Genomic DNA, 6,030 nt, shown 5'->3' on the forward strand with positions numbered 1-6,030 from the left:
CATATCAGATAAAGGGCTGGTATACAAGATCTATAAAGAATTTATCAAACTCAACACCCAAAAAACAAATAATCCAGTCAAGAAATGGGCAGAAGACATGAACAGATTATTTGTCCAAAGAAGACCTACAAATTGCCAACAGACATATGAAAAAATGCTCCATATCACTTGTCATCAGGGAAATGCAAATCAAAACCACAATGAGATACCACCTTACACCAGTCAGAATGGCTAAATTAACAAGACAGGAAACAACAACGGTTGGCCAGGATGCAGAGAAAGGTGAACCCTCTTACACTTGGTAGGAATGCAAGCTTGTACAGCCACTCTGGAATACAGTATGGAGGTTCCTCAAGAAATTAAAAATGGAGATGCCCTATGACCCAGCAATTGCACTACTGGGTATTTACCCCAAAGATACAGATGTAGTGAAAAGAAGGGGCACATGCACCCCAATATTCAAGGCAGCAATGTCCACAATAGCCAACCTTTGGAAGGAGTCGAGATGTCCTTCAACAGATAAATGGATAAAGAAGATGTGGTTCATATATACAATGAAATATTACTCAGCCATCAGAAAGGATGAATACCTACCATTTGCATCGATGTGGATGGAACTGGAGGGTATTAGGCTAAGCGAATTAAGTCAAGCAGAGAAAGACATTTATTATATGGTTTTACTCATATGTGGAATATAAGAAACAGCACAGAGGATCATAGGGGAGGGAGGAAAAACTGAATGGGAAAAAATCAGAGAAGGAGACAAACCATGAGAGACTCTTGATTCTGGGAAACAAGCTGAGGGTTGCAGAAGGGGAGATGGTTGGATGGATGGGGTAACTGGGTGATGGGCATAAGAAGGGCACATGATGTGATAAGCACTGGGTATTATACATAAGTGATGAATCATTGAACACTACATCAGAAACTAATGATGTAGTATATGTTGGCTAATTGAATTTAAATAAAAATAAATAAATAAATGAAAATTTAAAAAATAAAAATAAAAACTATATTAAAACACTAACCTTTCCCCAAAACAATGAATATACAAGGAAGTTTTAGAGAGAAAAAAGTAAATATGTAAAATAAACATCTAGAGAGAGTGATATATTTAGAAAATAGGCAAAGTGAATACTAGGTCCAAATATTTGTAATTCTCAGAGAAGAAAATTGAAAAAGTAATGGAATAGAACATATTCTTAGGTATAGAAGTCAGTACAATTTTTTTTTTTTCCTAGGCAAAGAACTTTATTAACCTTGTTTCAAACTTTATTCCCAGGCTTCTTCAGCTTAATTAGCTGCAAAGAATGAATAGTGTATAAGGAAAAACTGAAAAGAGCTGCAGTGTCCAAGGGACATTTAGAGATCTAGATTTTATCAGATCCATGAACAAAATTTTAAAAAGCAGTCATAATATAAAATAGCAGCTCCCCAAGTTGACGCAATTCAGTTTGCTTCATTCTTGGAAGTTTCATCAAAATTCTCCACAAGATCTGGAACTTCATCATCATCATCCTCTCCGGTAGCAAGTGGTGCTTTTCCATCCACAGATTGTTTGGACAGAGCTTCAGCCAGTCTTCTTAAACTAGTCAGACTGCAGCAAGTTGGTTTAAGATACTGGGTAGCATTTCTGTCAGCTGCTTTGTCCCAGCAAGGCCTGGAATGGTGGAAGTGTTCGCGGCAAGTGACGCCTGAACTTTGGGGTTGTTAAAGTGGAGCACTGTTCCTTGGTTTGTGAACATACTCACTTCTTCAATACCAGAGATATTGTTTACCCCTAACTTCTTTAAGGAGAACTGAAGGTTTTATCATCTGCTGTAGCCGTTCTATGAACCACCTTCTTCTTTCGGCGAGCAGTTCCTTTCCCACCAATGCGCACTTGTGCTTGCAATTTGGCGAGTTTCTCCTGGTTCATGATAGTTTCTTTCATCTTGGAGCGGAAATGGGACCTCGTGGGGGAATAGGGTTGGAGCTCAGGGGGTCCTGGGCGGACCAGCTGAGATTAGGTGCACACACGCGGGGACGCAAGATCGAACTCAATACAATTTTTAACAAATAAAATAAGGCTAGGGGCACCTGAGTGGCTCAGCTGGTTAAGTGGCTGTCTTCAGCTCAGGTCATGATCCCAGGACCCTGGGATGGAGCCCCGCATCTGGCTCCCTGCTCAGCAGGGAGCCTGCTTCTCCTCTGCCTCCATTCCCCCTGCTTGTACTTGCTCTCTGGCTCTCTCTGTGTCAAATAAATAAATAAATAAATAAATAAATAAATAAATAAATATCTAAAAAATAAAAAATAAAATAAGGCTCGAACTTATGTTTTGAGGGACAGCACAGTATGACTGTGAGAATGTATTTGAATGGTCCTCATCTGCATACACACCTCTAATCTAGGAAAAGTTTTGAGAACATTTCTCATTGAGTTTTTTTTTTTTTTTTTACCTCCCTTTCTACATGAAAGCATTTTTAGCGCATGTCTGTATACCCAAAAATTACTTTGAGGGACTGATTACCAGTTTATATCTGTGTGGTGTACTAGGTAAGAGGATTTAATTTAGAGCTAGGTTGCTTGAATTCAAATGCGAACTCTACCAACTACTACTTATGTGACCTTAGGCAATATATCACTTTTCATGCCTTAATTTTCTCATTTTGAAACTGTGGCAAATAATAGTATTTATGTCATCCTCCTTGGGGAAAACAAAGGCGGTCAGGTTCTTGAAACATGTGTTGGTGATGACTTTTTAAAAATCTAACACTAAGGGTGCCTGGGTGGCTCAGTTGGTTAAGTGACTGCCTTCGGCTCAGGTCATGATCCTGGAGTCACGGGATCGAGTCCTGCATCGGGCTCCCTGCTCAGCAGGGAGTCTGCTTCTCCCTCCTACCCTCCTCCCTCTCATGCTCTCTGTCTCTCATTCTCTCTCTCTCAAATAAATAAATAAAATCTTTAAAAAAAAATCTAACACTAAAAGAAAATCAAAAAAGCAAAAATAAATACATGGGACTATATCAAACTAATAAGCTTCTGCACAGAAAAGAAAACATTCAACAAAATGGAAGGACAACCTACCAAATAGGAGAAAATACTTGCAAATTACATATTTGATAAGGGCTTTATAACCTATATATATATATATATATATAAACACCTCACACAACTCAATAGCAAAAATAACAATAATAAATAAAATAAAAACTCAATAAAAATGGTTAGAAGATCTGAATAGACATGTTTCCAAAGAAGAGATACAGATGGCAAACAGGTACATTAAAAGATGCTCAATATCACAAGTCATCAGGAAACTGTAAATCAAAATCACAATGAGATATTACCTCACACATGTTAGAATGACTATTATCAAAAAGACAAGAATAACGAGTGTTGGTGAGGATATGGAGGAAAGGGAACCCTTGTGTACTGCTCGTGGGAATGTAAATTGGTGCAGCCCCTCTGAAAAAGAAAGTATGGAGGTTCTTCAAAAAATTCAAAATAGAAATACCACATGATCTAGCAATTCCACTTCTAGGTATTTATCCAGAGAAAAAAAAACACTAATTCCAAAAAGTATAGACACCACTATGTTCACTGCAGCATTATTTACAATAGTCAAGATATGGGAACAATATAAGTGTCTTTTGATAAATGAGTGGATAAAAATTGTATTATTTTATAGACTTAGATATAGATAAAGGTGAATATTCACAATAGAATATTATTCAGCCATAGAAAATGAAATCTTGTTATTTGTGAAAATCTGAATAGACCTCGAGGGCATCATTATGTTAAGTGAAATAAGTCAGGCAGAAGAAGGCAGAGGCAGTATGATATCTAAAAACAAAATAAAAAAAGCTAGCTCATAGATACGGAGAACAATTTGGTGCTTGTAAAAAGGTGGGGGCTAAGGAGTGGGAGAAATGGGTGAACTGTTTTTGTGGGGGTTTTTTAGTTTAAATAAAAATATAAAATAAAATTATGCACAAATAAATATAACACAAATCTAAAGACCAATTTCTATTTTACTCTCTATGTTAAGTTGGGCTAAGATAAGTTGAGGTCATTTTTTGAATATGTGTATTTATAAAATTATCAATTAAATCCATTACCATCTTTTAAAAAGATCACAAAATAGAAAAGCACCATAAACATTTTAGAAAGTTTTGAATAGTTAATCAGCTAATTTCCACTGCAATCTACTTTCATCTTAACCCTGTCAATCACAAACTAACCTATAAACCTTAAACTGAGGTGGCTAAACCTATCTCAAAGCATGAGAAATCAGCAATAAATTTTGAAATTGAAATTTCATTATTTTATAAGCCATCCACTTGTCAAAAATGAGTTAATGAATAACTTCTCTCCACTTTCATCTATTTTTTCCTGTAAAAATAGATTTGAGTTGGCTATGTATTTAATAAAACAATTAAAAGCATATCTTTACAGATCTATGCATTTTTAAAATATTATGACAAACGTATTAAGTCATAATTATTCAATATCTCCATGTAAAAAATCCTCTTGATTGGCACTAGAGAAGCTACAGATACATAGGGTGGATAAAAACTTTGGCCTCACAAATTTATTGCCTACTGTTATGGGCTAAATTGTGGCCTCAAATTTCATATGTTCACATCTTAACCCCAGTAAGAATGCGATTGTATTTGGTGATAATGGAGATAGGGTCTTTCAAAAGGTAATTAAGTCAATGAAGTCCTTAAGGTGAGCCTTAATCCAATATGATCGTGCCCTTAAAAAGACAAACAAAAGACAGGTGATTAGGACACAGACATGTACAGAGGAAGATCATGTGATACACATCTATAAGCCAAGGAAAGGGGCCTCAGAAGCAACCCACCCCCTCAAAATCTTGATTTCAGATGTCTAGCCTCCAGAGCGCTGAAAAAATACATTTTTCTTATTTCAGCCATCCCGTTAGTGGCACTTTTTTGTGGCAGCCTTAGTGTCTCAGTCCATTTGGGTTGCTATAACAAAAATATTATAGAATAAGTGGCTTATAAACAATAGAATTTATTTTTTTAAAGTTCTGGAGTCTGAGAAGGCCAAGATCAAGGCACCTCACATGGTAGGAAGCTGGGAGTTCTCTGGCCCTCTTTTATAAGGGCACTAATCCCATTCATGAGTGTTTCACCTTCATGGCCTAATTACCTCCCAAAAGCCTCACCTCTAAATACCAACCCATTAGGGATTAAATTTCAGCCTCTGAATATTGAGAGGCCATGAATATTCAGTCTGTGGCACCTAGCAAATTAATGTTCCTACTTGAGGGGCCACGATGTCATGTTGGGACTGTTCCTTCTCCTCTAAGACCTAAGGTTTCCTTTAAACTGTCCTCTAAGGTCTAAGGAAAGGTCTTTTCTTTTTCTCCATTCTTTTTTTCTATTCTTCCTTCTTCTTTTTTGATTTAACTAAATGAAAGATTACCCCTTTATTCATGTTTCATTATTATGGTACTTCTTGCCCTTTTTGAATTTGTATATACAGACTGCAGTGGAAAGATATTCAAAGCAATTTTCTGAGTAGTTGCTTCATTTCATCTTTTGGATGACATGGATTCTGTTGATGATAATATTATTCTTTGTTTTTGTTGTTATCTAGTAGAACTGAGATGTCTCTCTTTACCAATTTCTTCACCATTTTTTAACAAATGGTTGTCTCATTTATCCCTCCATTCAAGTGTATTGTCTGGCTTGCATGACTGTTTAGCTAGCACGCATGACTATGAAGGTTTAGTTATAATAACATTTTTTTTTTCATTTTTTCAAATTTTATTTAAATGTAGACTTTCAGTCAAATGATTGGAAATCAATGATGAAAAATAGTGTTTAGAGTTTTCCTCCAGGTACAGTGGTGCATGCATTGTGGGTGGGGGGGGGAAGGCATCCTTGTGGGGCTAGGGTCAGTTCAAGGGGTCATCTGAGGCCATGTGGGTCAAGGGGTCACTGTGCCCCTGGCCTGGCCCCTAGTGTACTCAGGGTAGACCACCAGCCCACTCCTCAGCCTTGGCTCCTAGAG

At 36.9% G+C, this 6,030-nt stretch overlaps 1 pseudogene; it reads right to left on the reverse strand.

Moving 5' to 3' along the window:
- Positions 1-1,449: 1,449 nt before the first annotated feature.
- Positions 1,450-1,933, reverse strand: LOC110580178 (annotated as a pseudogene).
- Positions 1,934-6,030: the final 4,097 nt, after the last annotated feature.

Source organism: Neomonachus schauinslandi, chromosome 2 (assembly GCF_002201575.2).
Source record: "Neomonachus schauinslandi chromosome 2, ASM220157v2, whole genome shotgun sequence".
Lineage (NCBI taxonomy): Eukaryota > Metazoa > Chordata > Mammalia > Carnivora > Phocidae > Neomonachus > Neomonachus schauinslandi.